The sequence below is a fragment of the Ursus arctos genome, unplaced genomic scaffold (genome assembly GCF_023065955.2).
Source record: "Ursus arctos isolate Adak ecotype North America unplaced genomic scaffold, UrsArc2.0 scaffold_10, whole genome shotgun sequence".
In the NCBI taxonomy this organism is placed as follows: Eukaryota; Metazoa; Chordata; class Mammalia; order Carnivora; family Ursidae; genus Ursus; species Ursus arctos.
This window is the reverse complement of record NW_026622764.1, coordinates 43,088,882-43,110,883: the sequence shown is the minus strand read 5'-3', so window position 1 is coordinate 43,110,883 and position 22,002 is coordinate 43,088,882. Positions and strand designations below refer to the sequence as shown.

At 34.1% G+C, this 22,002-nt stretch overlaps 1 protein-coding gene and 1 pseudogene across 6 annotated transcripts in view; one reads left to right on the top strand and one right to left on the bottom strand.

Moving 5' to 3' along the window:
* The window catches only part of TDRD3 (tudor domain containing 3), a 164,176-nt gene that overhangs the window by 31,728 nt on the left and 110,446 nt on the right, over positions 1-22,002 (top strand). Inside the window, exons 1-2 of one of the 6 annotated variants that reach the window (XM_048215527.2) lie at positions 8,618-8,709; positions 20,833-20,899. The exons of 3 other annotated variants lie outside the window; for them this stretch is intronic. The gene's annotated coding sequence lies outside the window, so the exon portion shown is untranslated. Of the gene's footprint in view, positions 1-8,617; positions 8,710-18,937; positions 19,080-20,832; positions 20,900-22,002 lie in introns of those variants that run through there. 2 more of the 6 variants (XM_057308173.1, XM_048215529.2) reach the window with 2 other exon arrangements.
* On the bottom strand, positions 14,502-21,741 carry LOC125281785 (tigger transposable element-derived protein 1-like; annotated as a pseudogene).

The window sequence follows — 22,002 nt, the reverse complement described above, 5'->3', positions numbered from 1 at the left end:
TATTTATAAAATGGAGATAAATAATATGGGGGGTTATTATGACAAATGACATATTATATATCAAATAATTAGCGTGATATCTGGCATTTAAGACACAGTATTTGTCATCATAATTGTTATCAACATCATCATCATCATCATCATCAATTTATCTTCGCCTCAGCTTTCCTTCTGCCTGTTCTGGCAACTACCATCATATTCTACACATTATTTCTTATTACTTTGCATTTAAACTTGCGTGATAGAATTTATTTGCACTTTGTAGGGGCACCTGGGTGGCTCAGTCGGTGGCTAAGCACCTGCCTTAGACTCAGGTCATGATCCCAGGGTCCTGGGATCGAGCTGCGCATCGGGCTCCCTGATCACTGAGGAGCCTGCATTCTCCCCTCCTCCCTGCTCATGCTCTCTCATGCTCTCTCTCGCTATTTGTCATTATCTTGGTCTCTCTCTCTTAAATAAATAAATAAATAAAATCTTGAAAAAAATTTGTTTTACTCTTCAGACTAACATACCTAATGCAGAACTTTTATTTATTTATTTTACTTTTTTTTTTTTAAAGATTTTATTTCTTTATTTGAGAGAGAGAGAGAGAACACAAGCAGGGGAAGTGGCAGGCAGAGGGAGAGGGAGAGAGAGAAGCAGGCTCCCTACTGAGCAAGGAGCCTGACTTGGGGCTTGATCCCAGGACCCTTTAACCGATTGAACCACCCAGGTGCCCCAAGGGAGAACTTTTAATCAGGACACTGCCCAGTTCAAGATCTCTCCATTGCTCATATGGTCAAACCTGGCTTTTATTTAACTTATTTTCAGTCAATTAATTCAAAATTAAAGTAGGTTTTTATTAAATATTTGTTGAATAAATTGAATCAGTGTCTATATAACAATTATAAAATTAGATTATAGTGAAATTTCAGTAAATGAATGGCTGATGATACCGTTCTGTTTTTATTTATGTAAAAAAAATTTCTTGTAAAAGATACTAATTGATTTTTTTTTTAATTGCTTAAAATTTCTATCAAAGTGATACATGTTTATAGCTAAAAAAAACACACACACACAAAGAAGATACCGAAGGACTTACAATGAAAAACAGTAGTTCCTGGGATGTCTGGGTGGCTGGGTTGGTTTAAGTGTTTGACTTTGGCTCAGGTCGTGGTCTTGGGGTCCTGGGATGGAGCCCCATGTCAGGCTCCTCCCTTAGTAGGGAGTCTGCTTGTCTCTCTTCCTTTGCCTACCCCCCACCACTTGTGCTCTCTTCCCTCTCTTTCTCTCTCTCTTTCATGTGAATAAATAAAGTCTTTGAATAAAACAAAACAAAACAGTAGTTCCTGCTCATCCATCTCTCTTTTCTTCCCCATCCTACTTTAACTCTTAAATGTTTCTTTTTTTTTAATTTTTAAATTTTTTTTATTTATTTATTTATTTATTTATTTATTTATTTATTTATTTATTTTAAAGATTTTATTTATTTATTTGACAGAGATAGAGACAGCCAGCAAGAGAGGGAATACAAGCAGGGGGAGTGGGAGAGGAAGAAGCAGGCTCATAGCGGAGGAGCCTGATGTGGGGCTCGATCCCATAATGCCGGGATCACGCCCTGAGCCGAAGGCAGACACTTAACTGCTGTACCACCCAGGCGCCCCTAACTCTTAAATGTTTCTGATGGTTATTTTCCTCTTTCAAAATCATATGCCTTTATCAAGCTGTCTTGACTTTATAAGTTTTAATTTATTATCTGTTGATTCATGGGCTGGATGAATATTTAGCCTGTCCAACTACTTACCTGCCCTCCCTAATAAATATATTACTATTTTTAGAAGCCCATTACTTCCCTCACTTCTTACTTTTTATTTTCTCAATGTCAAGATAGAGGATATGTACATTTTGTTATGTAACTATAATCAAGTCTTCCGTATCTCTCATATTAGCTGACACTGTAGCCACATTTAAATTTATAGTGTTTCTATTATGATGACTGTAAATTTTCTGTATAGAAAATCATGTAAATAGCTCTGGTTTTATTTTCTTTCTTATATAGCTTCTAGTACTTCCTGCAATTTCTAATTGCCATTTTTTTTTTTTTACATTGCTTGCTTTTATTTATTTTTTAGTTCTTTTAAGATAGTGGTTCTTAATTAATGGCATTTTCCCAACACCCTTGCCTGCCCCCAGGATAGTTGGTAATGTCTGGAGACATTTTTGGTTGTCACAAATTGGGGAGCACCACTGGCATCTAGTGTGGAGAGCCTAGGAATGCTGTTAAACATCCTACACTGCACAGAGCAGTCCCCTAAAATAAAAAATCATCCAACCCAAAATGTTAATATGTAAGATTGAGGAAAAAAAATTATCACATGTGTGGAATGCTTTCTTCCCCCCCCCCCCCCCACCACTGGGCAGCTCCCTTCTAGTGTTCCCTTTTTTCTAATCTGAAGTGATTTTTTTTTTTTTTTAAGTTCTGCTGTGTATCTCTCTTTTGAGATTTCAATTTATCATTTTCTTGTGTTGGATTGATTTCCTTGTTCCATTTTCTTTTTTAGTTTATTCCATTTCCTTGTTAGTTCACATCCTTATGTAGTTTAATTTCCTGTGAATGGATGGATAAAAGTAAATTTTCTTAGGCGTTCCATGTCTGATACTATATTTATTTTGCCCTCACACCTGAGTGATGTTTTGGATAGTTGTAGAATTATAAGTTGAAAGCATTTTTTTTCATAATTTTGAGGGCATTTATCACAAAAATTCTGGTGCCAGCCTCATTCTTATTTCTTTTTCCTTTTTCCTTCTTCCTTCTTATTTGCTGTTTTTTAGAGTCCTCTTTTTATATCCCTGGTATCCTGAAAATTCACAGTTAAGTATCTGGGTATTTTTTCCTCCATTTATTGTATTGGGAACTTTTCCTTTTTACTGAGTTCTTTCAGTGTCACTATTTATATGTTTAGCTTTGGGAATTTCTGTTATATTTTTTCCTTGCTAATTTCTTCTATACTCTTTTCTTTTTAGAACCTTTATTAACTGGATGTAGGACCATCTGGATTATTTCCTAGGTTCTCTTACTTTTTGGCAGTATATAAAGCACAGAGGTCAATAAAATAAATACTAGTGTTGCATATACCCAGAATTGACTGTTATTAGTTGGTAAATTGACTTTTTTTTCCCTAATAAAAACCAGAAATTTCAGATAGAAATTCCCTTTGATCCACATCTTCAGTACTCTCTCCTTTTCTTTTTCAGAAGCAGCCCTACTATAATTTTTTCATGTATTCTCTAAGATCATTAAAGAACACATTTACCTATATATGTACATAAATAATATGTAGGATTGCTTAGTGAATAATTTAAGAATTTATATAGTTAATATTTCACAGCTTACTCTTTCTATCCTCTGTCTGTGCTGGTGTATGTAGATCTATTTGTAAGCTCCCTGGAGGCAGGGACTTTGTCTTGCTCATTGTGGAATCACCAGCACCTTGATCAGTATCTGACGTATAGCTAGCACTCAATATATATTTAAGTGAATTAGTATAGTTTATTTTTAACTGCTTTGTAGTAGTAACTGTGTGAATATACTGCATATCACATTTTATATATTCATTCCCATACAGATTGACAATTTAGATCATTTCTAATTTCCGTGCTTCTTATTATAAACAGGGTTGTGAAGCATCCTTATATAGATCTCTTTGTACTTGTGTTTCAGATTTTTATCAAGATTGCTTACCTAGAGTTGGAATTGCTGGGTTGTAGGAAATAAATTTAAAAATTTTAACTTTTAAAATCATGATTTTAAAACAAGTTCTTTTGATAAATTTTTCCATTTTGTGTTCCTTCCTTTGAGTGCTTTGCATCCTGGACCTGTAGTTTTATCCTAGTCTTTCTTTGAAATTATCAGCTTTCAAAATGATAATCTACAGCCCCAGGATCCATTCATGCCTGACACTTGAAAGAGTTAACCTTTGATTTTAAGTTATATTAGCCAGGAAACTCTTCCCTCCCAATCCGGTTTTCTGTTGTACACAGCCAGCACATTCCTAGTTTATCCACATGATAGTTAAAGAAAAGGAAGAGGTCTGAGGAAAGGACTCTTTTTGTAAAAGCGAAGCTTCTCACAATGTTATCCTGACTGTTAAAATTCAAGTTTTATGGTGGCATGATGAGGTGTTTCAGGAAAATGGTTGAAGAAACAAAGGAAAAGGATCAGCAAGCCTGGAGAGGTGGACCTATAGTTGGAAGCTAGAAAATGCCTATTATGACTTCAGAAGTCTTTAATGACTCAGACCCAGATGGGACATTAGAGATATCTCTTCCAGTTCTCTTATTTTATATGTGACTGACCTGAGACACAGCACAGCTCACACAGTGAGTTAGTGCTGAAGCCAGACTGTGGACTTTGAGTATTTTTTAACTCTGGGTTTAAGTGTATTTAGTCAGAGCATAGATTGGGACCAGACTCCTGGGGTTAGCATGCTAAGCTCTGTCTTTTGTAAACTGTCCGTGAGCAAGTTTAATTAAGCTTTTCATATTTGAGATTCCTCATCTGTAAAATGTGTAATACCAGTATATACCTGGTATATACCTGGTGAGGACTAAATAAGTTAATATAAACAAAGCACTTAGAACAGTGTCTAGCACTTAGTAAACAGTGTTAGTTGCTCTTGTCATATATTAATGTAAGGCATCCTGAATTTAATTATGCATGTGGCCTAATTTATATACCATGTTACTTAATATTTTTATTTTACAATGTAAGGAAATAGCCATGGTGCTTACAATATATTCTTCATGTGTACAAGGATTACAGTTTACCTCTCATATTGGTGAAGGATATGGCCTGATTCCTTGTGAATACCACTGTAGAGTACTGAAGAGCTGCCCTAAGATGGGGATATCTGGTGGTTAGCAGAATTCTGTGACTCATTCCTGTTAAGCAGCAACTCAGCAGATGGGCTTCAAATTTGTGATTTAGCAAAATTACACATTATGATGTTGAGACTTTTAGGGTTACTTACAAATAGTGTTAAAACCTCATACTAATATGTTAATATAAAATATGTTCTGAGGATATTAAATGGCAAAGTTAGGTTCCCTTGTCTAATTAAGTCTGTATTAAAAAAATAGAAAGAAATGGGACACCTGGGTGTCTCAGTCAGTTAAGGGTCTGCCTTTAGCTCAGGTCATGATCCTGGGATTCTGTGATTGAACCCTGCCTGCATCAGGCTCCTTGCTCAGCAGGGAGCCTGCTTCTCTCTCTCTCCCCCTCTTCTTGTTCACTCTTCCTCGCTATCTCTCTCTCTGTGTCAAATAAATAAAATTTAAAAAAATAGAAAAGAAAACAGGTTGTTGATTATAGGACTCTTCAGAGCATTTAATATTTAGCTTGTCTTGTGACTTTCTTAAAGGGCAATATGGTAAGTAGCCAGACTGATCCTGAGATTGGTTGTTTTGGCAAGTGGTGATGTACTGGATTTTGTAGAATAATAATCAGCTGCCTTAGAATTGTATTAACATGCCTCAGTTATAAATAAAGTCTTTTATTAAGGTGGATGATGTAAGAAATTTCATATTTGTAAAATAAGAAAACTGCGAATGAGAAAGGTATAAAATTAACAAACAATACCTTTTTTACTTATCAAAGACTTTCTGATGCTATATACTAGTTTAACCTTGCAGTTGTGGAATGTATTACTGATGCTACAGTTTGGCGCTACTTTTGACCATACAATTTGCCTGTTTCACAACTCTGAGCTTTTTGCACTCATGCAAGATTTATCATTCACAGAAATGAGTGACGGTTGTGTTGTTTCTAATCTCAGCCCATGATACCGCTTCCTCCTCAGAACTTACCCTGATCTTTCCATGCAGACTTAACTGCCCAGTTCATCTTATTCATAACAGGGTACATTACAATATTTTTGTTTCTTTTCATTATAGCTTTTCGGTTTCATGTCTGCCAGTTCACTGGACCATAGACTTTTTGAAGATGGGTCTGAACTTTAACTTTGTAGTACTTGTAGTGCCAAGCAAGTCCCAAATAAAAATTTTGTGAGGGAAGAAAAAATAATTCATGAGACTAAATTAGCTTTAAGGAAACTTAAAAAAAAATTATTTGTTAATGTTTTTTTGGTCCTGTAAAAGGCCAAATTCTTGTAACCTAATTCCTGTAACCTAATTGATATATGAGTGCTGTTACACACACTAGAAACTACATTTATTTGACATACAGTCTAGAAACTGTATTTGTGTCTATATCCGTTGGCAGTGAAGTTTCAGATTTTTTGACAAATAAAATAACAAGGTCTGAGTTTTTATTTAACATTACCTGCAGGATGAATGTACTGTCAAAATATGTGTTTCGTATTTACTAAATTATGGAAGTTAAAAAAATAAATTCACAAAATACAGTTTTGTCAATGTACAGTTTTTATATAGGCATGTTTTTAAAATAATACTTCCCCAAATAACCTGACCTCTTGCCAGTCTGACTTTTATTCATTTTAGGATTATTATTAACATATGTTTCATAGAAATGCATATATTTAGTTATTTGTGACTGTTATTTGATTAAATATCATCTTTGTTGACATGTACATCTTTAAAGTGGGAAAATGTTTTTATTGGAAAATGGTGATGGCCTTGTGCTTATAAATGTTCAGATTTTACTAATCTGTAACAGTAGAGTTTTATATGCCAGATATTATTTTAAAAATGTGTTACTGCCCTTTTAAAATTGAAAGTCCTATCAAGGCTTCTTTCATGATGAGATTAATGAAAATATAACTATTACATGAGTGGTGCTGTTTCTGGACAATCCACACACATGAGAACGAATAAGTTGATGTATAAATATAAAATCATGAGTTTATCCTGAAACTACTATTTTTAGTCCAACACCAGATGTTTATTTCTAGCCTTCTACCATCTATATTTGTATCTCCTTTCTCCAGCAGTGAGAACCCTGATTCCTAACATCATCATTAGATTTACTCATTTGCTCAGAGAAGTTTCAGAGTTGTTACGTCTAAACCACTGTGGAAAAAGAAACCTATTAGAGTTCAAGATTTGTTTAGAGTTTTTAATGTTTAATTTAAATGTTTAATTTAATGTTTACTGGATTAGTTTTTTATTTGAGTGTGGTTATGTTATTAATTTGACATATAGATCATTTATTTCTTTCTACTTGTATTTAATTTTAGGCTCATATCTTGTTGATTAGGTTTTATATTTTGAATGTATTCATCATCATTTTCAGTAAAAAAAGCTGTAAGGCAGCTCTGTACTAAGGATTCAAAGGCTTTTGTTTTGTCCATTGTTGCCACTTTCTATGTATCATTAGTAAATTAGCTAACTTCTCTGAAATTCTGATTCCTCTCTTCTGTTTCTCTCCTTTTTTATGTTTACTAAGGTATTGTTTACATGCAATTAAATTCGCCAATTTTAAAAGTACAGTTTGATGGATTTGGTAACATACTTAGTTGTGTAAATGGATTTCTCACCCTCCAACTCCTTTGTATTTGACAGCCTTCCTCACCCCAACCCAAGGCAAACTCTGATCTACTTTCTGTCAGATAGTTTTGTTTTTTCTAAAATTTTATCTAAATGGAATCACATGCTGTGTGTAGTCTTTTGTATGTCTGCCTTCTTTCACTTGGGATCATGGTTTTGAGATTCACTCACACCATTGTGTGTATTTTTATTTTTATTTATTTATTTATTTTTAAAGATTTTATTTATTTATTTGACAGAGACAGGCAGCAAGAGAGGGAACACAGGCAGGGGGAGTGGGAGAGGAAGAAGCAGGCTCCTAGTGGAGGAGCCTGATGTGGGGCTCGATCCCATAACGCCAGGATCACGCCCTGAGCTGAAGGCAGCCACATAACGACTGCGCCACCCAGCGCTTCTGTTTTGTTTCTTCTTATTGTGGTATAAATATATTACAATTTTAAGAGTCCGTTCACCAGTTGATGGGTGGGTTACTTACAGTTATTGCAGTTATAAATAATGATGCTTTGAACATTCATGTATACATTTTTGTGTAGACATATGCTATTGTTTCTCTTTTGCATTATTTTTATAGAGGTTTTCCTAGGATTTTATTATATAATATCTTTAACTTTTCATAGTGCATTTACTGTTAATAATGTACTACTTTATATAAAATATAGAAATGTTGCAACAACTATCTTATAATTCACTTACTCTTTCCACTATGTACATCCTGCTGTTAACTTCATTTTATTTCAGAAATAATTTTCCATTCTAGAATTTTCACTTGATTTTTTTAAATGTTTCTGTCTCTCCCCTGAAACATCATCTCTCTGCTAAGATTTAATGTATTGAAGACATTTTTTCTTAATTATTAATAGTTACAACATTTATTTAAATATTCTTGTCTTTTAGTTCCAACATCTGGTTCAAATTTGATTGATTTTCTTTTTTCTAGAGAATGTGTTTCATTTTTCAGTTCTTTGTCTTTTGGGTAATTTTGGATTGTATTCTCGGTATTACCAATTGTTAAGTGGTGGAGATTTTAGTTCTGTTGCTTTTCACTGATGATATTGTTTCCTAAATTGTAGATGGCACCTTTTTTTGCTGGCATGAACTGCAGAGTCTTAATTTGTGCAGCAATTTCATTCTCCTTTCAAATCTTTTGTCTTTAGCTGGATTGCTGTGAGTGTTCTGCACGTGGGTCATTCTGAAGTTGTCAGAGAGGTGGGTAGACAGAGTCTGCAGATCCCCTCTTTGAGTCTTTCCCTTACCAGATTACCCCCCACTCTTCAGTGCTCTTGGTTTCTTTACTTCCTTTTTCTGTTCCCCAGAGCATAAAGATTGTCAATATGTCCTTGTGCACACCTCCTGCTGGTCTGCCATTTGGACTGTACTCTGTCCTGGACTTAAAGCACCAGATATCACAAGTAACTTGTAGCTCCTGGTCTTCCACATCCAAGTGAGCATACATTCCCCGTCAATATTTTCTGCTCACTTTGCTGTAGCTGGAGTTGATTTTTGTATTTTTTTGAGCTTTTTGGGTATTTTCTGCAGGGGGCAGAAGGTGTCATCACACATCCAGTAGGTTCTTACTCCATTATACTCAGAACTGGCACTTTAAAGAACATATATTAATTCCTGTCTTTTTAACACACACACACACACACACACACACACACACACACACACACACCCTAATAGGTGTGGGAATCCCAGGAGTCAAGTATATAAACTTTCACACACAAGACTCTGAGACAGGTTGGGGAGGGATCATATTGTTTACCAAAATTCTTATTCAGTCATTGAGAGTGCTTTGTTAATTTTAAAACTCTTTAGGGATATTTGTTCACCAAGTAAGATTTCTTAAAATTAGGAATTATTTACAAACATTTTTATTAAAACATTTAAATATTTCCAGAAGCATAAAATATTTCATAATTTCAAAGTTTAAAGTTCTTTTTCTCTGTTCTAATAAATATAATATCATACAGCAGCACCACTTTTAGAAATATCTCTTATAAAAATATTAATATTTGTCCTCTATTGTGTATCTACAAATATACTCAAGGAAGTATTGTTTATATAAAATTAGAAACAACCTGAATAGTTAAAATAAATTTTGGTATAGCGCCTACGTGGAAGGGAATACTTTACATCTGTTGAAAAGGATGAGATGGGGAAATCCATGTGCTTGAAATGAAAGTTGGCTATTACATATTCTTAAATGAAAAGATTTACTGTAAAACACTTTTATGTACAATGATTGTTTTTATAAGCAAATATTTTCTTTTAAATTCCACTCCAATTTATGTGTATGGATATATACACAAGGATATACAAGGTCTAATATTATTAATATTGTTTATTTTTTAGAAGGAGAATTGGGGAAAAACTTTCAGCTTTTTATTAAACCTCTCTACAGTTTGTATTTTGTTATTTATAGATTTAAAAAAACAATCAAGTTCACCTAAGGAATTTATTCAGGAATAGTTAATGCATCAAGGCATTGAATTTGAATAGAAAATGTACTTCTATGTAGATTCTAATCTAAAGGATTACTTTTCAAAAAATTATTCTTATTGAATTGAATCAGTACTTCCCAAATAATTACTTAAATTCATGGTAGGTATATTAGTTTACTGTGGCTGCTACAACAAATTACCACGAACTGGGTGACTTAAAACAACAGAAATATGTGCTTTTGCATGTCTGCAAACCAGATCAGTTACTTGACTCTCTCCCACTTCTGCGGGTTGTTGGCGATCCTTGCTTTGAGACCTCATCGCTCCATTCTGCTTCCATCTTCTCCTGGCCTTCTCTTCTTTGTTTCTCTTCCCTTCCTGTTTCTGTCTCAGAACTCCCCTGCTTCTCTCCTATAAAGATTCTTGTTCCCGGATTTAGGGCCTACTTGGATAATCATCTCAAGATGCTTAAGTATATCTCTTAGGACCATTTTTCTAAATAAATTAACATATTCACCAGTTCCAGAGATTATCACATTTGGGAATCCCCATTCAGCCCACTATGAAGAGATATGGGGATATATTTAAATGATGTCTTCTAAGGTAAAAATTAAAACGTCTTAATTTATTTGCAGCATTTCAATTTCAAAAATTTTATCAACACAAAACATTTTGTATATAAGATGCATTTTAAAGAAATGAAAATTTAGAATCCATATTTATTAACCAAGATATATATATCTTATGGGCTAAGATATTTACATATATATATGTATATATATCTTATACACACACACACACGAGGCATATATATATACACACACACACACACACACACACACACACACACACACACATATATATGTATAGGGGCTGTTTCATTGTTTTGACAAATAAGTCATTTATTTGTTTAATATTAATTTGGTAGCATATTTAAGTGACTGCTCTTTTTTATTTTAGGCCTTTTTCACTTTCATTTTAATTTATGGAAGATTATTATACTATCAGATGGTAAAATATATGATTATGTATACTACAACAAGTAGGTATTTGCCATATTGCTTATGATAATTGAAGTAGATTTTCATTTTTAAAGTTTTAAATAAATGGCATTAGTTTAAATAAATTATAAGTAAATTATAAAATGTCTAATTTTAAAATTAGTTATTACAACTGTAATTCTGTGCTAAAGAATTTTAAGCTTATTACTCACCAGCTATTTCTTATCATTAATTGTTTTAAATTTTGACGTAAATGGTAGATTGGGCAAAAATGATGGCAGTGTATTTTGCATTGGAAATTCTGCTTTGGGCAGAAATAGTTGCACAGTCTCATGGAATAACTTATTTTCTTATTGTTACAAAGCGTATACATTTATCTGTATGTAAAATTGGAAGATATCCACAAATTAAATAATGAAATTCCTTCCATCTTGCTGACACTTATCTTCTATTCTCAATGAACTCCTTGTCAGTAAGAATGTTAGAAATATGTAGTTCAGGCTTCCTATAAAGAAACATACACACACACACCTGTTAGTTGTAGCTTTGAGGAAAATTCCCTTTATTGTTTGGCAATTCTTATTGTTTTTCTTTCTTCTAAGAACCCAGAAGACATCTTTGAGTATCATGTTTTGAAAATATTTTCCAGAACAAACACCAAGGGTACAATGTTTAAGAAGGAAGAAAATGAGTATTTATTTAGCATATACTTTATACCAAGTATATGCTAGGTTTTTCATGCTGTCTCATTTATTCTTGAGAATAACTATGTAGATCAATATTTTCAGTATGATCTCCGTTTTTTTTTCTTTAGGAAAAGAAACAGAGGTGCAAAAAGGTTAAACTGCCTGGGATTCCACATGTATTCAAGGATGAGGCTGAGATGAGCTTCTAGTTCTGCCTTACTAAACAGTAAAAATCACATGACAGTCTCTCCAAGCTTTTCATAGAAATGGCTTCTCATTTTTGCTATGATATCTTATGTTTTTAAATAAGATTTCTTATACAACCTAAGTGAGTATGCAGTCTCCAGTGGTTAATCCTGGGAGGCCCTTGACATGGACGCTGCAGGTACTCATGCCCTGTTGTGGTAGTCAGTGCACAGGGCATTAGGCCTGAAGTGAGGCTTTCCACCTGACGTATAGTTTGAGAGCTATCATCACCTTTGTGCTGAGGAAAAGATGACAGAACTATCAAATACTCTTACATTTTAAGATATGAGTTTCTAAAACATAACCTCAGCTGTGCTTCTGAATTAAAGTATGAAAATGTTGAATTAGAGGAAGGACATAAATTGTAGCCTCCAATGGAGGTAAAAATATACAGTCTTCATTTTATACTTTTAAATTTATGTGAAGGCTTGGTTAGCAAAAATGAATAATAACATAGATGGGTTCCCATTGCCACTATTCTTTGTAATATAGCTATTATGGGATTTCACAAGAATCACTTAGAAAATTTTACTTGCTTCAGCTGTTCAAATTTTTTTATACCAAATAAGCATTCTGGGTTAATATCATCATAGGTTGGTTTATGTATAAGGAAAATATTTTAATATCCGAAAATGGGTTATAAAAAAAATAGAAGTTTGTAATTTATTGTTACCTGTCTTCTTATGGTTATTATCTTAAAATTGTCATGCTTATTTATTTTGATGTCAGAGAAAAGCAACTATTGAAATAATGTTGAAAATACTCTTTGTGACTACTCCACAGCAAAAAAAGCCTATTTCTGTAATAATTTATATGTACTTTTTATAAGTCTCTATTTCCTAAGGATGCACATAGGAGACAATACAAAAGAAAATTATCTTTTGATATTGAATTTTTTTTCTTATCAGCTTTCTCTTAAATGCTTACTAAATGAGTTTGTTTTTAAACCCTGAGTGATCTTTATAGCAAACACAAATTTTAGAATTATAATAGTCTATTTTATTTTCTTTGATATCTCTCCTATTCCTTAAAAGCCAGTAAATGTCAGATCCTTTATTTTAAAGCTAGTTTAGTACATCTTTGGAGGCTTACCTTTCAGTAATAGTATGATATTTTACTTTGTGAAGCAAGGTTGTCACCTAGTGGTGTTTTCAAGTAGTACAGCCTTCAGAATTTGCTAATCTTCAGTATTTTAAAGGAAGTGCCTAACAAAAGTAAATGTAGCTTTGTTTTGTTTTGTTAAACACTTTCAAGTGTTTAAACTAGATATAACTTTTCAAAGGATTTTCCTTATAATTTTTTCTAATTTCCATCTTTCAGTGTTTAATGTTGGGTCAAAAAATTTTTGTCTGGCCACTGAAATGTTTGAGTAGTAGGGTATTGATCATGGTATGTATCAGGGCTTTTCATAATGCTTCACATATCTAGAAGTTGTCTGTTTAGGGGGAAAAATGCTTCTGTAGTACTAAGTAAATTTTCTTTTTTTAGTTTTTGCATATTCATCCCTTCAGTTTTTGTGCTAGTTAATTTTATGAAGAACTTGCATTTAAAATGTTAAGGTTTTTATGATGGCATCTTTGCTTCTGGTATTTCTATTTTGATACTATAACAATTTGAAAAATTAATGTAGAAATTACAATAGATTTTCTGAGGTGTGAGTGTGTGTAAATATGTATATGTGGAAGAAATTTAATGCCATAAATTTGCCAAATGGAAATAGCGTACATTTGTGTATGTAAAGAAATCATAAAAACTAAAAACTGAAAAATTAATGTACTTTTAAAAAAAGTTTATTTCTGGATAAGATAAATTTTGTATTAAAAATAATATACTATATTGATTAAGATCAACAGCTAGTGATTGTACTTAGAGGTACTTTAAATAATATATAACTTTATTCGTCAGATACATTCATAGATAAACCATAGAGAAAATTAAATTTTAAGCTAGTGTTGTTTCAGCTCCTTATTGTAATTGTTGGAATAAAAATTCCAAGAATTCAGTAGTAGTTATTTTGGCATAGTAGATGGCCACTCTACTTAAAGAAACAAAATGGTAGTGATAGAAGAAATACTTGGTTGTTAATGGAAATGCAATAAAAGACCTCTTTTTTTCATTTTTATCTTTTGTGTGTCATAGTATGTCCTCTTCTGATTTATCTTTAGTAGTGTTTTGGTCCTCCTAATTACTGTGCTTAATAGGGATTTAGACAGAATCCCATGGGTTCATTCAACTTACTGTGAGCATATCAATTTGTATTCTCATCAGTGATTTTTTTACTCCAACTGTATCTATAAACTATACTGAATATATTGATTTCATCAGTACCAAATGACCTGAAGCAAGTTTTATGCCAATTTTTATTAGCTTTATTATCTTACTAATTTTGTTATTCAGTATGGTTAAATACAGGCATATCTCAGAGATATTGTGGGTTTGGTTTCATGTCACCACAGTAAAACAAATATCACAATAAAGCAAGTCAAACTAATTTTTTGGTTTCCTAGTGCATATAAAAGTTGTCTTTCATTATAATCTATTAGGTGTACAATAGCATTGTATCTAAAAAATATGCATAATTTAAAAATACTTTATTGCTAAAAAAATGCTGTCATCTGACCTTAAGCGAGTTGTGATCTTTTTGCTGGTGGAGGGTCTTGCCTACATGTTGATGGCTGTTGACTGATCAAGGTGTGGTTGCTGAAGATTGGGGTGGCTGTATTAATTTTTAAAATGAGACAGCAATGAAGTTTGCCTCATTGATTGACTTTCTGTCACAATTTCTCTGTAGCATGTGATGCTGTTTGATAGCATCTTACCCATAGCAGAACTTCTTTCAAAACTGGAGTCAAAACTCTCAAACCTGCTGCTGCTTTGTCAACTAAGTTTATGTAATATTCTAAATCCTTTGTTTCAATAATCTTCACAGTATTGTTACCAGGAACAGATTCCATCTCAAGAAACCACTTTCTTTGCTCATCCATAAAAGTCAACCCATCATCTGTACAAGTTTTATCATGAAATTGCAGCAATTCAGTCCCATCTTCAGGCTCCACTGCTAATTCTATTTTTCTTGCTATTTCTACCACATCTGCAGTTACTTTTTCCACTGAAATCTTGAACCCCTCAAAGTCATCCAAGAGGGTTGGAATCAACCTCTTCCATACTCCTGTGAATGTTGGTATTTTGACCCGTTTCATGAATCAGGAATGTTTTGTTTTGTTTTTTTAAGATTTTATTTATTTGACAGAGAGAGACACAGCAAGAGAGGGCACACAAGCAGGGGGAGTGGGAGAGGGAGAAGCAGGCTTCCTGCTGAGCAGGGAGCCTGATGTGGGGCTTGATCCCAGGACCCTGGAATCATTACCTGAGCCGAAGGCAGACGCTTAACAACTGAGCCACCCAGGTGCCCCATGAATCAGGAATGTTTTTAATGGCATCTAGAATGGTGAGTCCTTTCCAGGAGGTCTTCAATTTACTTTGCCCAGATCCGTCAGAGGAATCACTATCTATAGCAGCTATAGCTTTACAAATTGTATTTCTTTTTCTTTTTTTTCAAATTTATTTCTTAAATAACAAACTTGAAAGTCTAAATTATTCCGTGACTGCAGAATGTATACAGAATGGATATTATGTTAGTAGGCATGAAAACAACATTAATCTTGTTGTACATCTCCATCAGAGATCTTAGTGACCAGGTGCACTGTCAATTAGTAGTAATTTGAAAGGAATCTTTTTTACTGAGCAGTAAGTTTCAACATTGGGCTGAAAATATTCAGTAAACCGTGTTGTAAATGGGTTTGCTATCATCCAGGCTTTGTGGTTTTATTTATAGAACACATGCAGAGTAGATTTAGTGTAATTCTTAAGGGCCCTAGGATTTTCAGAATGGTAAATGAGCATTGGCTTCAAGTTAAAATCACCAGCTGCATTTGTCCCTAAAAAGAGAGTCAACCTGTCCCTTGAAACTTTGAAGCCAGTCATGGACTTCTCCTTCTAGCTATGGAAGTCCTAGATGGCATCTTCTTCCAATAGAAAGTTGTTCCATCTACATTGAAAATCTATTGCTTGGTGTAGCCACCTTTGTTAATGATTTTAGCTAGATCTTATGCTGCATCTCCTATATCAGTACGTGGTGCTTCCCCTTGCACTTTAATGTTATGGAGATGGCTTCTTTCCTTAAACCTCATGAACCAACCTCTGCTAGGTTCAGGCTAGTTCTGCAGCTTCTCACCTCTCTCAGTCTTCCTAGAATTGAATAGAGTTTGGGCCTTGCTCTGGATTAGGCTTTGGCTTAAGAGAATGTTGTGACTGGTTTGATCTTTTGTCCAAACATGAAAACTTTCTTTGTATCAGCAATAAGGCTGTGTCACTTTCTTATCATTTGTGTGTTCACTTGAATAGCACTTTTAATTTCCTTTAACAACTGTTTCTTTAAATTTACAACTTTGCTAACTGGTGCAGTGGTATAGCTTTCAGCCTGTCTCAGCTTTCTACATGCCTTCCCCACTAAGTTTAACCATGTTTAGCTTTTGATTTAAAGTGAGAGATGGGTGATTCTTCTTTTGCTTGAACACTGAGAGGCTAATGTGAGGTTATTAATTGACTTAATTTCAATATTGTGTCTCAGAGAATAGGAAGGCCTAAGGAGAGGGGAGAGAGACAAGTGAGCAGTGGTTGGTGGAGCCATCAGAACACTACACATTTATTAAGTTCACCTTCTTATACAGGTGTGATTCATGGCACCCCAAAACAATTACAATAGTAACATCAAAGATCATTGATCACAGATCATCATAACGAGTATGATAATGATGAAAAAGTTTGAACTATTGGGACCCCTGGGTGGCTCAGTTGGTTAAGCGGCTGTCGTTGGCTCAGGTCATGATCCTGGGGTCCTGGGATCAAGCCCCATGTCGAGATTCCTGCTCAGTGGGGGGCCTGCTTCTCCCTCTCTGTCTGCCACTTCCCCTGCTTGTGCTCTCTCACTCGCTCACTCTCTATCTCTCAACTAAATAAATAAAATATATTTTAAAAAGTTTGAAATATGAGAATTACCGAAGTGTGACAACAGATATGAAGTACACAAATGCTATTGGAAAAATGACACCAATAGACTTGCTCAACACAGGGTTGCCACAAACCTTCAATTTATAAAAAGTGCAATATCTGCAAAACACAGTATGGCGAAGTACAATAAAATAAGGTATGACTGCATTGTATTTTCCCCAATTATATTCATAAATAGGAATTTATAAGTCATTTTCTCTTGCCCCAGAGGAGGGAATTAGCAAGTTATTATTTCAGTGTCTTTGGGGTATAAGAATAATAGCAAAAACTGAATTTTTTGGCAAACGTGTTACAGTCCACTTATACAATGGTGATGGAAAAAGGATAGGCTGAGAGAATAATTGAGAGATCCTTATTCAGACAATTTTGTAAAATATTTTTTAATATGTTGACGGGGCGTCTAGCTGGCTCAGTTGGTAGAGCATGCAACTTGATCTTGGGGTTACGAGTTCAAACTCCGTGCTAGGTGTAGAGTTAACTTAAAAAAAATACATATATATACATTTTTTTTCCCTAATGTTTTGAGAATTTGCAGTAGGTTGCCAACTTCCATATTTGACAGGAACAAAGATACCTTTGAATATAATTGATTTTTTTATTATCTCAAGTTTTATTCTCTTCTTTCCCCATATGAGCTTGGGTAATTGGAAGTTAGTTATCTTTATTTTCTTTGTGTCTAAGCAGGAATTCATTTGTTAAAATGTCCATTTTGATAATTAGATTACATATTTGGGCCAATAATCTCAATGTGGTAGCAAATAATCATATATAGATCAGAGACCCCACAAAAACCATACGAGGCTATTTGATTTGGGTTTTATTCAGAGGCAGTTAAGACCACTGTATGCCTGTCATTGTCCAGTTATGTCCATTATTTTTTTATTTTATTCCTATCCATTTGGGAAGAATGTTTTCATATTGGCATTTTAAAGAATTTTCTTATGTCATCAATTTAATTTGTATGTGCAGTAATAGATTCTGTCTTTGATACTTCAGGAATTCAGGTCTTAGTTCAGACTGCTTGAATGGGTGAGGTGGGTGAAGGGGAAGAAAACTAATGTTTACTTTTTAGTGTTTCTGGCCAATTAATTAGAACATTCCTCTTCCCTAAAAAAAATATGTAGTCTGGAAATCTAAAGTAAGAATGAATTCCATATATGTCCAGTTTGTAAAATATTTATGCCAAATGAAATGATTTGACACTTTTTTGTCCGATATAGACAACTCTGATAAAAGCATTTGTTACCTACATAGTTGTGTTCATTGGCTCCCAAAAGTCATACAAAGTGACCCAAAAGACAGTTCTTTTACTCTTTTGCTTGAACAGGAAGTCAGCCATGAATATTATATCATTTGAGAGACACTTTGGTACAAACTTGCATTTGAAAGAGACAACTTTGAAGTATACAGGAACAAATAAGCAGATAATTTTATGAACTAATATGATTAGTAAATACAAAGGGTGTGTTCCACATGCAGGCTGAACTCTGTTTTGTTTGGCTTATATATTGCTTTATAAAAAACTAAAAGCTAAAAATGAGAAGATCTGACACTACCTGCATTGTCTGCTTTACCTCTCCTCCCATAGACAGTCTACTGGAGGTAAGTTAAGGCCGCTCCCTTTTGATCAGGCATGTAGTCTTCAGTTTGTCTTTGTCCTCCTCATTATGTGTCCATCATAGCCAGCAAATTATTAGACTCAAAGATTTTACCTGCTTTCAGAGGAATGAATGAAAGGGAAATTGGCTGTCTTTTTCCCTTATTGGTAGTAAGAGGTGTTAATGGCGATCCACTATCTCAATCAAATAAATGAGATTAAAATAATAATTTTTGTTTTATCACAGTTTTCTATCAATTGAGATTTTTGAGTTTTAGTTTGGGTGTGTTTTTTCTATTTGCCCAGGTGACTTTTTTTTTTTTTTTTTTTTTAAGATTTTTTTTTTTTATTTATTTATTCGACAAAGATAGAGACAGCCAGCGAGAGGGAACACAAGCAGGGGGAGTGGAGAGGAAGAAGCAGGCTCATAGCGGAGGAGCCTGATGTGGGGCTCGATCCCAGATCGCCGGGATCACGCCCTGAGCTGAAGGCAGACGCTTAACCGCTGTGCCACCCAGGCGCCCCTGCCCAGGTGACTTTTGAACATGAAATGAAGATGGTTCTGGTGGTAGCACTTAGGCTGTGACCCTTCTCATTGAATATATTCGTTACTTGCAATAGGAAATCCCTCTCCCCCAAATTGGTGGATAATAATTAATTCTGGAGCTTTTACTCCTAAAGTGAAAAGAGTTGCTCAGGATTACAAATTAAGTGACTCTTAGTAAGATGGAATTTTAATATCTTCTACTTATAAAAAAGCAATTTCAAAATCTCTTTTTTAATTTGAGTACTTATTAAACTGTGATTTAAAATGGCATTATTTGAAGTTAAAATTATTGAGAAATGTTAGTCTATTCTGTATCATGAAGAAATTTAGCCCTTTAGTGCCTTGCTTGTCAATAAAATGTATTTCAATGTATTTTTAGTACAGGATAGTAATGACTGATTTTATAACATTACTGTTCCAAAATCTTCACTAGAATGGAAAAATGTGTGCTTTTGCTGTTTTAGTAAACAAGAGCTCTCTGGGGTTTGTTTCTTCTTTAAGGTCTATATGCCTTTGGGTGTTACGTGCTCAGAGATGGTACATGGGAACTGATTCTAATTCTCTTCCCTCCAGGTCCATCATGCAGATGTGTACAGGGATCAGATCTGGCACGCTTGCTCCAATTTTTCAGTTCTTTTCTTTCCCAAAATTTCTCACATTAAGGCTGCTGAATTTTGTGTTTTGTTCTTTCAGTTACTGTATTACTGTGATGCATCTTGAAGCCAATTTGGGAATTTGACTTTTATTATTTGTTTTATTACTTTTTGTTCGTTTTATTCATTGATAGTGTTGGAGTTTTAAATGTTTACAAAAACAAAAGGATGAATTTCTAAGTCCCAAGTTAATGGTTAATTTAGATTCAGTCCTTCAGTGAAAATGGTACAGTATTTACAGAAGGATCACCAAGCTGTTACTGGGGAGAGCTATGAATGGGTCTCCTGTTCCTTGATAGGAGTATAGCTGTAAGGCTAAATCCTTTGATTTTTCAAAATGTGAAGGCTGAGTAAGGGAGACTTGTAAGATGTGGATATTGAGACTGAGCCACATTTTAGAATTTGTTATATTCAGGAGGCCTTTTAGAGGCATTATTTGAAAGAAATCACATGATATTTGACTTACACATGTATAAAGTCAAATTTCCACCCCTTTATGGCTTCTTCCTTTATAATTTTTGTTGGAGTTTCCCTTTTTATATTATGTAGTGATAGGTATTTTTATTGTTTTTATAATATTTGAATCTCTATTAATATTAGTTCTCTGATCTTTCCCTATGAAACTAGACTTTTTTTTTTCTAAGATTTATTTGGGAGAGAGAGAGAGTGAGCGAGCACTTGGGGGCAAGGGGCAGAGGAAGAGGGAGAGAGTATCTTAAGCAGACTCTAGGTTGAGCTTGGAGCCAGAGGCGGGACTCAATCTAATGACCATGAGATTAGGACCTGAGCTGAAACCAAGAGTCAGCTTAACCGACTGTGCCACCCAGGTGCCCCTAGATATATTCTTCTTTAATATATTGTGGAGCTCACTGATCTGAGTTTCCCTGGTTGTCCCTTTTTGTGTATGTTGATAAAATTGACTAGGGAATCCGGAAATTGATTTGCACAGATACTGGCTTATGTTTGTGAGAAGATCGTTTTTCTCACATTAGCAATTGTTGTTAAATAAAAGTTGTATGTTGTAATGAAAAGACTGATGAACTGGGAGTCAGGAGGTATTCTTGTTTTAACTTGTGTCATTTCAGTTTCTATTTTTGGGAAGTTCTGTTAACATCTTTGGGCCTTCTTTTCCTCGTCTGTAGAACTGAAGAGGTAAATTTTGATTATTTTAAAGATTTATTTCAGATCATCTCACTTCCTATGATCTTTTAAATTTTAAAGACTTGCCTTTCTAGAAGAACAAAGTATTTTATTAGTCATTGCATACTATTTCCACATTGTGTAGGAATTTTGAAAGTTGTGTTTTTGTAATTACTCAATCAGCATTTAAGGTAATATCTTTTTGTGTACTGTTGCTTTCTAGAAATCCATCTCAACCTGTACTCCTATCTCATTTCTTCTCCATTTTCCAGCCAGAATATTCCATGATTATTACCTCTAAAATGCGCTTCACCCTTTTTACTTTTATGTTGTTGCTCATACTGTCCCCTTTTGTGCACTCTTTCCCATCCCCTAGCCACTTTGAGCCCCTGTAATGTGTCGTTTACAATTATTTTGGCCTTGCATGTTAACTGTTTATATATTTATTGTGTTGTGCTGTTTATGAGGTGGTGAACTCCTTGAAGGCAGGTATTTAATTTTCATCATTTTACTAATCTTATTACTGACTCACATAGTATTTTTCACACAAATAGGGACTTAATATTTCTAAACCTGAATTTGTAAGATGATTAATGACATATAGTCAGTGGTTAGGACCAATGAAAATTTAACAACATAATAAGGAAATTAACAGCCATTTTGAATTTAAGCAGTGTTTTAACTATCCATGCTGACTGTAGACATTTGTATTCCTTGGTCTCTTATGTACTATTATTACTGTCTCCTCTCCATTCATTCTTACTGACTCATGTACATACTTATCACTTCTATTTGTTCTCTGTAACCGGGTTAACTACTTGCCTTCTTTTATCATTGTAGTTTAGCACTGCCATGGTCTTAAACTCAATACTGTGTAATTTTTTTAAATACATTCTTGCTTTGGTCTTGTTCTTAGGCTTATCAACTTTAATCTCTTATTGTTCTTTTGCATTCTTCAATTTACATTGTATTTGCTCCTTCATTTTTGAGAAATTATTCAATCTCTGTTTCTTAAAGGCACACGTTCTTTGGTTGTTGTCTCCAGGTAGAGGTTACATTGGTAAGCGTCTTAGAATCTGTCTGATGTTGGGGATTGATGGTGGAATTGCTGGCCA